Genomic DNA, 11,316 nt, shown 5'->3' on the forward strand with positions numbered 1-11,316 from the left:
GCCACAGAACCTCACCCACCCACTCCTGCAATAGGCCTATAATCTCTGGCTGAGTTACCTGAAGTCTTCAAAACTTGATTTAAAGATTTCATGGTACAGAGAATACACCATTTACTCTAGTTCAAAGCATGGCCCATGCAGCAGAGGACAGTGGCCCCCTCCCTCCCTTCCTTCCCAGGTCTCTCCATCTGCCTTATGCAGAACCCAGCCTAAAAGGAGACAGGAAATGAGCCGGCCCAGGTTTGGTAAGTGAGGGCTGGCTTGGGCATCACAACACACCACCAAATCTCCAGCCGCAGTCTTGATCAGAACATACCCTGGGTCCCACCAGCTGACTCTATGCCTTCAAGTACTGACCTGATTACATATTCCTGGACAGTCCAGATGACTTCCTGTGCAGTGGGCCCTCACTGACACAGGTGCAGCTGATAACTGTATGGATATGGTGATAACCTGCAACCTGCGAATCCCCCTATAGACCTGGACCTGGAAGACATAACTGATGGGTGCCACATATCCTCAGGGCTGGTGACCATAGAAACTGTATCTTTGGAGGTTCAGCACCGGGAAATGCTGCAATTTCATGTGATCCACTCCTGAGCCTAGGCATCTCCTGGCCGACCCTCCACAACCCTCTTGTCCATTGGCAGGAACAAAGGGTCAGTTTTCCCGAGGAACTTTGCCAACAGCATTGCTTGTTAAAGCCAGTGTGGGGGCATGCACCTGTCTTTGGTGGGACTCCAATGGAGGTGACTGGCCTGCCAGGGCTGTCGCTGATTCTGCACCCTAACTCCCTTTTAAATATCGTGACTTTGCTGATGTATTCAAAAAGAAAAATGCTGATTCCCTGTCTCCACAAGTGCCTTTGTGACTTGCAACCAGGGGTGATGATTCCGTTTGACCACATTTATGCCATGTCAGAGCCTGAGTTGGTCATTCTATGCAGGTATCTCCAGGAGAACTTGGCTAAAGGATTTGTTTGTCAATCCACCTTGCTCACCAGACATCTGTTCTCTTTTTAAAAAAAACAAAAGCAAACATAAAGATGGTTGTTTTGCCTCTGTTTTGATAACCAAGCCCTGAACCAGATAACTATAAGGAATAGATTCCTCTATAGCCCTGCACCCCAAACTGTTGGATCATCTGGGGGCCCCTTGAATATTCATGAAACTGGACCTCCAGAGAGCGTATAACCTCATATGCATCAGAGTGGGAGGGGGTGGAAGACCTCCTTTTGGAACTGCTACATCCATTTCAAGTATCTCATAATGCCATTCAGTCTAAAGAACTCCCCTGCCACATTCCAAAATCTCATCATGTATTTCGGGACATCCTGGACCAGTATGTGGTAGTGTGTCATGATGATATACTTGTTTTCTTGGACTGTCCTGAGCAATATACCATACATGTCTGAACCCTTCTGGAGAGACTTTGCCAACGTGCCCTTTATGCCTCTTTGGAGAAGTGTGCTTTTGACCACGCCTCTACAGAATTTCTGGGGATTAGTCTGTCTCCAGAGAGTTTCAAAATGGACCTATAAAAAGGAAGAAGTGGTTCGCAATTGTGCAACACCAACGGTTCTTGGGCTTTGTGAACTTTTACCATAGTTTATTCCAAGGTTCACTGTGCAAATCTCACCCCTTCTCAATCTGTTCCATAAGAACACCAAGTTCCTTTGGTCTCTGGAGGCCCGCTCCTGTATTGGTCCACCCTGATACCACATAAGCTTATGCCTCTAATGTGACCATCAGAGCGGTGCTCTCCCACTGGCACAGTCCCCAGAAGGTGCTACATCTATGCACCTTCTATTCTAGGAAGCTTACTCCTGGGGAGAAAAATTCTGGCAATTAAAATAAACTTTGAGGAGTGGTACCACTACCTTGAAGGAGTTTGGTGTCTAGTTCAGGTTTATGCCAATGATAACAACTTGGAGTACTTACACAGGGCCAAAACCCTCAACCAGTGACAGCTTCAGTGGATTCTATACTTTTCCCATTTTGACTTTATCTCCTTCTGCCTGGGATTGTGGAATAGCAAGGCTGACATGCTGTCCTATAAAGGGGAGTACTGTGTTGATCCAAAGAGGCCTAATCAGGAAAGCTCCTGCATCCTTAAGCCCCATAACTTTCTTGGCGCAATAGTCAGCCATGATTTGCTTGTCCTAATCCAGGTTGCTGCTATCACAGGGACTCCCACTGACAAACATGAAGCGATAAACTAGGAATCACACGACACCTGGAATGGACTAACTTTCACAAAGGAATACATATACCTTTCCGCTGGACTTCCACAAGTTGCAACTGTGCCACAATTCCCCCTGGGTGGGGCATTTCACTCGCTCTAAGACCCAGTATTTAGCATCTTGTTCCTTTTGGTGCCCTGAATGAGAGCAGTGACAAGGGAATGTGTTGCCTCCTGCAATGTATGCACCCACACCAAGATGCTGTGCAGTAAACCCCTCGGATTCTTTCAACCCTCTAGAGACTCCCCCTGGATTCTGCAGGGCATTTTCTCTATACTTCATCATGGAGCTACTTGAGTCCAAGGGGTATATGACAATTTTGACAGCTGCGGATCATTTCACAAAGATGGCTCACTTTATTCCCTGCACCCACCTGCCCTCTCTTCCAAGGAAGCCCCCAGCTATGGTTAACCAGGTTGTCCACTTTCATGGGCTCCTGGATCACATCCCTTCCAATCACAATCCACTGTTTCTGGCCTCAAGCCCTCCAAATATTAGGGCCTCACTCTTGCTACTCTTTTGCCTACTACCCTCAAGTGAACGGCCCACTGGAGAGAGTAAATCAAATACTAGAGTAGTCCCTATGGTGTTACATAAATCATCAACAGAATGTCTGGTCCTCACAGTTACCCTAATGTGGAGTTCACACATAACAATGCAGAACATGCCTCTACTGGGAAAAGCCCTTTCTGTAAGGGTCCAGGGTGTAGGTGGTCTGGCCTCGCAGTCACAGCTGAGCTGGGGACCACACATCAGGGATGGTAGTCAGTGAGCAGGAGTCAAAGGAATTGCTAGAGCCAAGTTTAGTAAGCAAGAGTCAGGGATCAGAGTCAGGCCAGAGCTGGAGACCAGAGATCAGAGTAGTAGCAGGCCAGAGTCAGGCTAGGAGTCAGGATCAGAGTCAGGCTAGGATCAGAGACCAGAAGATGAGGTTAAGTCTGACATCACAGCAGGCCAAAGTCTGTGCAGTTGCCCAGACAACTTCCTGGGGCACCCTCCAGAGTTAAATAGGGTGCTCAGCCAATCAGAGAAATGAAAGGTACTGTCACTCTGGGTCCCTTGGGTGGTACTTCCTGTGGCGTCTGCTCTCCAAAGTGCTCCCTGGCTGCAGCTCTGCAAGGCTTCTTCGTGGCACTGTGGGAATGTCAATTGGCCCAGGCTCTGTAGACTTGGATTCTAATCCATGGATCTTTACACTTCCTTTGCAAATTATGGGGTCCATCCCCTATTCCACCCAGAGTTCCCCATGACCTCCTCCATCCCAGCCATCTCAGATTGGATACGATAGATCCATTAGACCTAAGAAATGTTAAAGAACTACCTTGAAGAAGCAAAAAAGTGTTACAGGCACGATGTGAATCCATAAGGGCAGAAGATATGTCTCTCAGCTAAACATTGCGCATGGACAGACCCACAAACTGCACCATCTGTTCATCGGCCCCTGTTGGATCCATAGACAAATCAACCCTGTCAGTTTTGAGCTCCACCTGACTTGATCCCTCAGAATAGACACTTTTTCATACGTTGCTCCTAAAGCTGTGTATAAAAGACTCATTTTCCCATAAAACCCAACCTCCTCCCCATTGCTACACATCCAGGATCATGACAAGTATATTGTGGATGATGTCCTCAACTGTCAGTCAAGAGGGGCAAGTGTTGGTACTTGATCTATTGGAAAGGCTACGGGCTTGAACAACGCTCCCAGGAGCCTGCAGAGAATGTCCCTGCCCAAGAACTCGTGAAAACCTTCCATGAAAGCCACCCTGAGAAGCCTGGTCCAGTGGCACCTCGAAGGTGTCCTAGGGCACGGGTGATGTGAGGATCCATGGGTCTTGAGCCTGGGTCTCCAGGCAGCCCTTGTATCCTAGCCACCCTCTGGCAGCTTGCTAGTAACTGCTGAGCTGAGTGATTATTGGAACCCTAGCCCCACCAGAGGCACCGCTCACAGAAATCTTGATTGGAGGAGTGCCCAACCCCACCGAATGGTCTGGCTGTGCTATGTAAGCCAGAAAGAGGCACAGGAAGTTGTCGGTGCAACTGGGTGAATTTCTGGCTGGCTGCTACATCAGACCCTGCCTTCTCGCCCTGAGTCCTAGTTTCTGTCTTCCTGGCCTGATGCTGATCCATGCCTCTGTTCTCTGACTTTTATTCTGGCTCTGACCGTTGTCTTAACTCTCTGACTCTGATTCTGACCCTGGCATTTGGCCTTTGGCTCTGATTCCTGGCTCTGACTCTGGCTTGACCCTTGGCTCCGGTATCCAGCTTCTGACTCTGGTTCTGACCATCAGCTCCACTTCCCGGCTCCTGACTCCTCCTCCAACCACTAGATCAGCCCATCCATGTCTGAGACCTTAACATGTAGATCTGACTCACAGTCCAGCCCATAATGAACAGGAAATGGATCCATTGTTGGGAAATGTGATTTTAGCATCTCCTAGTTATTTGCATATATTTTGCACATTCAAGGGGACATTTAGGCTGAGTGGTTAATGGAAGTCAGAGAGTGGCGTGAGGCAATAGTGAGTGACTAAGGATAATGTGGCAGGGGGGAACTGGGTGTTCTTTTGCATACTTTCTACTATTTGTTGTTTTTTAAAGGGTAGAATATTTCATAGAATCATAGGACTGGAAGGGACCTTGAGAGGTCATCTAGTTCAGTCCCCTGCACTCTTGGCAGCCCTAAGTATTATCTAGACCAGCGTTTCCCAAACTGTGTTCTATGGAACACTGGTGTTCCACACGATGTGAATAGGTGTTCAGTGAAAGAATCCAGAATTTAATTTTGACTCTTGCACTTGATTTTTGTACTACTTTATACGCGCTTTCCAGTTAGAAATGGTTAGTTCAGGTTATTTTAAATTTGTATTTTTGCTTTGTTTTATAAAATAAAATATATTTGAGCATAAATAACGCAATTATTTGAAAACCAAACGACCACAAAATAATATTATAAGTGTTCCGTAATAGGCTAAAAAGTGTTCCGTGGCCAAAAAAGTTTGGGAAATGCTGATCTAGACCATCCCTGACAGGTGTTTGTCTAACCTGCTCTTAAAAACCTCCAATGATGGAGATTCCACAACCTCCCTGGGCAATTTATTCCAGTGCTTAACCACTCTGACAGGAAATTTTTCCTAATGTCCCACCTAAACCACCCTTTCTGCAATTTAAGCCCATTGCTTCTTGTCCTATTCTCAGAGGTTAAGAAGAACAATTTTTCTCCCTCTTCTTTGTAACAACCTTTTATGTACTGGAAAACTGTTATGTCCCCTCTCAGTCTTCTCTTCTCCAGACTAATCAAACCCCATTTTTTCAATCTTCCCTCATAGGTCATGTTTTCTAGACCTTTAATCGTTTTTGTTGCTCTTCTCTGGACTTTCTCTCATTTGTCCACATCCTTCCTGAAATGTGGTGCCCTGAACTGGACACAATACTCCAGCTGAGGCGTAATTACTGTGGAGTAGAGTGGAAGAATTACTTTTCGTGTCTTGCTTACAACACTCCTGCTAATACATCCCCGAATGATGTTCATGTGAGTTCTCTGCTTACACAAACCTATTTAAACCGTATTTTACAAACCTAGTAAAAAAACCAGGGCAAGTCCCAAATAAAAGCTTCCTATGAAAAAGAGCTAAGTTTGCAGATGTGTTGCAGCAGGGTCTTGTGAAGAGCCCAGAACATTACTCTCTCGCTCAAACAGCATGCCAAGGCCACTCACGGACTGCACTATGATACCTCAATGCTTTGCTAGCAGCTCTCAATGCTCCCAATACTAACGATGCAGTAGAGCAAACTAACCACCAGATGGCAATACATCTATCTGGAGTTTTAACACAAATATATGTGTATGTAACCTTGCAACTGTGGAACCATCTGCCATGGGGAGCAGTGGAAACCCTTCACTTGGGATATTTAAACCTGGACATAAAATTAGCACCTATCCATGTGCAATCAGCTACAGTACTACATTGTCAGGGAAATATAGTTAGATGACCCAGCAGATCTTTCATCTCTAACATTTTATAATCTTATGTGAAAAATAAACCTGGAATAGCTACATTATTGTAGAATGATATAAATATTTTCACCTTCACATACAGCAAATGGAACCTCACTAGCTTTTTGCTGATGGACTCAGGTGGTGTTTGAGGTTTTGCTTTGATGGACTGGTAAATGTGGCATGGAATGATGCTCTCAGTCATTACAAAAGGTATCATTCCGTGGCATTTTGATCATGGCACAGAAATTCTGAATTCTTCACTGTCTCTTTCTCCCTACTTTTCTATCTCCCCAAAAGGCAGCAGCTGTCTTTTAGTCTTCACTTCCAAAGCAAGCTGGCTTTGTAAACTGTTTCATGATTGATTTTCAGTGCACAAGTCATCATAATTTAAAAAGATTCAAAAAGGCTTAGACGTTTATATGAATAAGAATAGAGCACCAGCAGTTGCGCTAGCTAGGATGAAAATTACAAGGGCTCAGTCAGCATGCTTCAGGGCATAATCTGATCACCAGATGGAGTAAGACAGAAATGTTCCCCCATGGTATAGTAGAGATTAATTAGGTGCATTATGAGGATTTTACACCTTGCTTAAATCATGTGGTCCTGGCTTCTTTCAGAAACAGAATACCAAATTGGATGGATGCTTGCTATGTTTTACTATGGAGGTACCAATGTGTATATCTACATTATAATGACATCAAACCAGAACTCTATTTCTGCAACATTTTGTTCCCGCTCTGAAGTTTGGTAAAGTTTGGATCCAGATATTAACTTTACAACTGGCTCATACATATGTCAGGGCCAAATCAGAACATTAGATTCTGGTTTCTAATGTGTCCAGACTTTGGGGTAATTCAGATCTGAATCCAGATCTGAGCTTGGGCCCATCTCTAAGAGATGCTGCAATAGTCAAAATAAAGGTGACTCTGTTGCTGACTATGACAATTTGTACAACATGGGCTATATCTTGCTTTTATTCCATGTGTGGAACCCACAGGCTGTAGCCCGTAACTTTCAAAAATATGTTTAAAAGTCCCAGAATTCTGCATCAGTCACTTATGTGACTTTGCTAGGTGCACCCAGGGTTGTGAGCTGTCTCGCTACCACCTGCCCTGAGCGTGAGGAAGTCTTGTCTGTGTCTGCTGTGGCTCAGGTCCCTGACTCCAGCAGCCACAGGCAACACAAGCTCTCTCCTCTAGGCCTACACAGGCCCCCACTCTCTCTCTACAGGTTAGCGGTAGGCACACACCAACCACCAAGCCCGCCGAGCATCTCCCTGGAGTGTCTATCCCCTGATCCACTGGACACATGCGGTATTTACAGATTACCTCTTCCAAAGAAGCAGTACATCCCAGTTTACCAGTTCGACCTCAGATCATCGCTCCACTACAAATAGATAGCACTTAGATATGTTTTTAGGGAAAACAAGTAAAAGATTATTTAACAAAGTACTGTGTAGAGATTGAAGTGACCAAAGGTAGAAGTATTGGAAACAAATGGTTACATATAAAATAAAATCATAATTTGCATTCTAGACTTACCTAACTAGATACTTTCATGTCTTATAGAGCAATGCTCAACCAAGGTACTTCCAGCGATTTACAGCCAGGCTTGATATGATCTTCCATTCATGAGACAAGACATACGATAAGTTTGCCTCCTTGGTGAAAGATGCTGGGAGTCTCTTGTGCCTTAGATATAGCAGGACAGTCCTTTATTATTTTTCATAAACAGGACCCCCTCATCCTCCCTTCCTTCCTGCTCCCCTCCGCTGACTGGGTTTTCCTGTGGCTTCCTTTGTTGTCCATTTAGCAATCTTTTGATTAGCATAAGGCTCAGTTTGCAGCTAAACCACACTATGGACAGTACCTAATGACCAGATAGGGAGATAAGCACACGGCCATGCCACCTTCTGGTGACCTGCCTTACCTTAAGAACGTAATTTTCAGTATCAATACACAATTTCTTCAATATTACCTTTACATATATTTCATAATGATTATGATGACCAGCAGGCTACTGGCCCTCGGTAGAGACCTCTCATGCCACCCTTTGGTGAACTAACATGTATATATAGCTGACTCAGGGGATCTCTGTTCACCCCAAATGTCCTCAACCAGTTGGCATCAAGAGGTTCCCTGGGTCACACTAGGATATACAGAAGGCTTGTGTGAATTTGTTGCAAAAGTGTGAACTTTGTAACTCTGTGATCCTATATGTGAGATGATATTATTATTATTTACTTAGATTGTGGTTGTGACTAAAGTGTGCTGGGCACTTTTCATACATAAGGAAGACAAGGCCATGCCCTGAAGAATGTCCAATCTAAACAAACTTTAAAAAAAAGCGGTGCAGGGAGAAATTTTAAATATTTAAAAACCTTTAAATGTTATCATCCTAGAAGGCAAGACTGTCTTGCTAACATAGATCCACACTTCTGAAAGGGGCCCCAACCTCCCCTCCAAATATGTACCTTCAAGAGATATAAACAGGTGCAGGTGCAGTTGATGGCAGTTAGATAGCTAACCATTTGAAAGGTTGATGTGGTCACGTACTTATGCAAATACTCATATTTGCACCTCCAGCATTCATTCATCCACCTGACTACCGCATATCTATGCAGTCTTGTTGTAGCTGTGTTGACTCCAGAATATTAGAGAGACAAGGTGGGTGAGGTAATAGCTTTTATTGGACCTACTTCTGCTGGTGAAAGAGACAAGCTTTTAAGCTACACAGAGCTCTTCTTCAGGTCTGGGGAAGGTACTAAGAGTGTCACAGCTAAATACAAGATCAGACAGATAGACACTGCATATGTATGGCAGTTCTAATATGCCCATTGCTGTAGCAGCTGGGTATCGGTTACTGGCAGCAGCAGGCACAAAACTGCTGTTGAAAATGGGAGACTGTTTTTAAAAAGTTAGTCCATAATGTATATTTCCTTCTGAGGAACTCTCGAGCCATGTCTCAGCATCAACAATGACCTTACCGCCTTTCTTAGCTAAGTCTCCACTCAAATTAGAGCTTTCTAGAAAGAAGAAACACTGAGGTGAATCCTAAGGATTTCGTCACGAATTGGGGCCTACAGCAGAGCCAGTCTCTGGGCAACCTGACGAGTGCCTGATCGGTTGGAAGGAGACCCAGACCGGCTCTTAAGCCCAGCAGCAGCAGCAGTTCAGTTGCTGCTCAAAGCATTTGCCCACAGTTGTGACTGCCCCTGAGCCTGCTTGTTTCTCATCCTGCATGGACCCAGCCATGCCCCTGCCTTGAGTCACTCCAGGTAACCCAGTTCTGATCCTCATCTCTGATTCCTGATCTCTGACTTTGACTATGGGCTCTGAAACCGGTTCTGATCTGGGTCCTCACTCCTGGCTCTTGACTCCGGCTTTAACCCTTGGCTCTGCCCTCTGACCCTGGCACTGACCTTTGGCTCTGATTCCTAGCTACAGATTCCTGCTCCAACCACTAAGAATGACTATAAAATCATGAGTGGTATAGAGAAAGTAAATAAGGAAGTGTTATTTTCCTTCTCGTAATACAAGAACAAGGGGCCACCAAATGAAATTAATAGGTAGCAGGTTTAAAACAAACACAAGAAAGTATTTTTTCACACAATGCACTGTCACCCTCTGGAACTCCTTGCCAGAGGGAGTTGCGAAGGCCAATACTATAACGGGGTTTAAAAGGGAGCTAGATAGATTCATGGAAGATAGGTCCATCAATGGCTATTAGCCAGGATGGGCATAAATGGTGTCCCTAGCCTCTGTTTGCCAGAAGCTGGGATTGGGTGACAGGGCATGGATCACTTGATGATAACCTGACTCTTCATTCCCTTTGGGGCACCTGCCATTGGCCACTGTCAGAGGACAGGATACTGGGCTTGATGGACCTTTGGTCTGACCCAGTATGGCTGTTCTTATGTTCTTATGACTGCACAAGTCCCAGTCATGTGACAGATCTTTCCTTTCTTAAAATGATCTTTCCCATTTGTGACTCATTCTATTATTTATGATTATTCTATTTATTTTTTCAACTAAAAAAATACAGAATGTCAAAAATTAAGAAAAAAGCAAGAATTAAGGAAAATATAAAAGTGTATCTACAAGGGCTGTTTCCGAGGACACATTGCTAATGACTGACTACTGCTTTTGGTACTGGGAGCAGACAACCCAATGTAAAAGCTAATTCCTGGTCCAACTGACTTCAGTAAGATCAAGATTTAGCCAGAAGTGAATTACAGAATCATATTGATTCAGACATACTCAAGAGTTTTTTATTTCACTGGTTTGATAGGCTGCAAAATTGTTTCGTCAACAAGATGACAGAAGTTGGTGACATTGCCCATGTATGTAAATGATCACAGTATCCTACGGAGATTAATTGATTCATGAATAAAGATGAAGAGCAGAGGTGTGGAGGGAGAAATCATTTATCAATTATATGCCATGGAAAAACTGAAAGATGGTGTGGCCTTAATGGCTGAATGAATTTTAGAGGGAGACTTTTAAATTGAGTTCTAATTCTGTTCTGCTGCACTCCTAATAAAGAGCTGTTAAACTAATTGCATCCTTGCGTTGTTCATGAACAACAGCATTGTGCTGCCTAGTATGGAGGACAGTGGAGAGCAGAGTTTAATTAGACTTTAGTCATTGTCCTTTCCATCATATAAAATGGAGAGCAGCTAGTTATTTTTTCCCCACTGATAATAATAATAGTAATAATACCCGAGGTGGGAAGGGGGTAAGAATCTGTAAACATTATCTAGGGGAGTTGTTTAGCAATTTAACCTGAATATAAACAACCTGAAGCATAACAACATGGTTTAGTTTGGCCTTTGGGATTTCCTTTAATCAGATGGGTCCACTGCAGGGACTCATCGCTGATCAGCTGAAAGCTAACAGGCTACCACCAGGAAAACAACAATGGAGAGAATATGCTAATTCAAAAAAAAGAAAAAAAAAAAAGAGAAGTATTTGAGAAATGTGGCTGCAATAAGTGCCCTCCTCCCTTTATGTTTCTTAATGTCTGCTTTTCTAATAGATTTATCAGTAGCAACCGACAGGTCAAACTTACATCTTAC

At 44.2% G+C, this 11,316-nt stretch overlaps 1 long non-coding RNA gene across 1 annotated transcript; it reads left to right on the forward strand.

Annotated features, from left to right (window-relative positions):
* The first annotated feature begins 8,844 nt into the window (after positions 1-8,844).
* Positions 8,845-10,797, forward strand: LOC142072142 (uncharacterized). The gene is made up of 2 exons (XR_012668469.1): positions 8,845-9,516; positions 10,530-10,797. It is a non-coding gene; the product is annotated as an uncharacterized LOC142072142 (long non-coding RNA).
* The last annotated feature ends 519 nt before the right edge of the window (positions 10,798-11,316 follow it).

Source organism: Caretta caretta, chromosome 1 (assembly GCF_965140235.1).
Source record: "Caretta caretta isolate rCarCar2 chromosome 1, rCarCar1.hap1, whole genome shotgun sequence".
In the NCBI taxonomy this organism is placed as follows: domain Eukaryota; kingdom Metazoa; phylum Chordata; order Testudines; family Cheloniidae; genus Caretta; species Caretta caretta.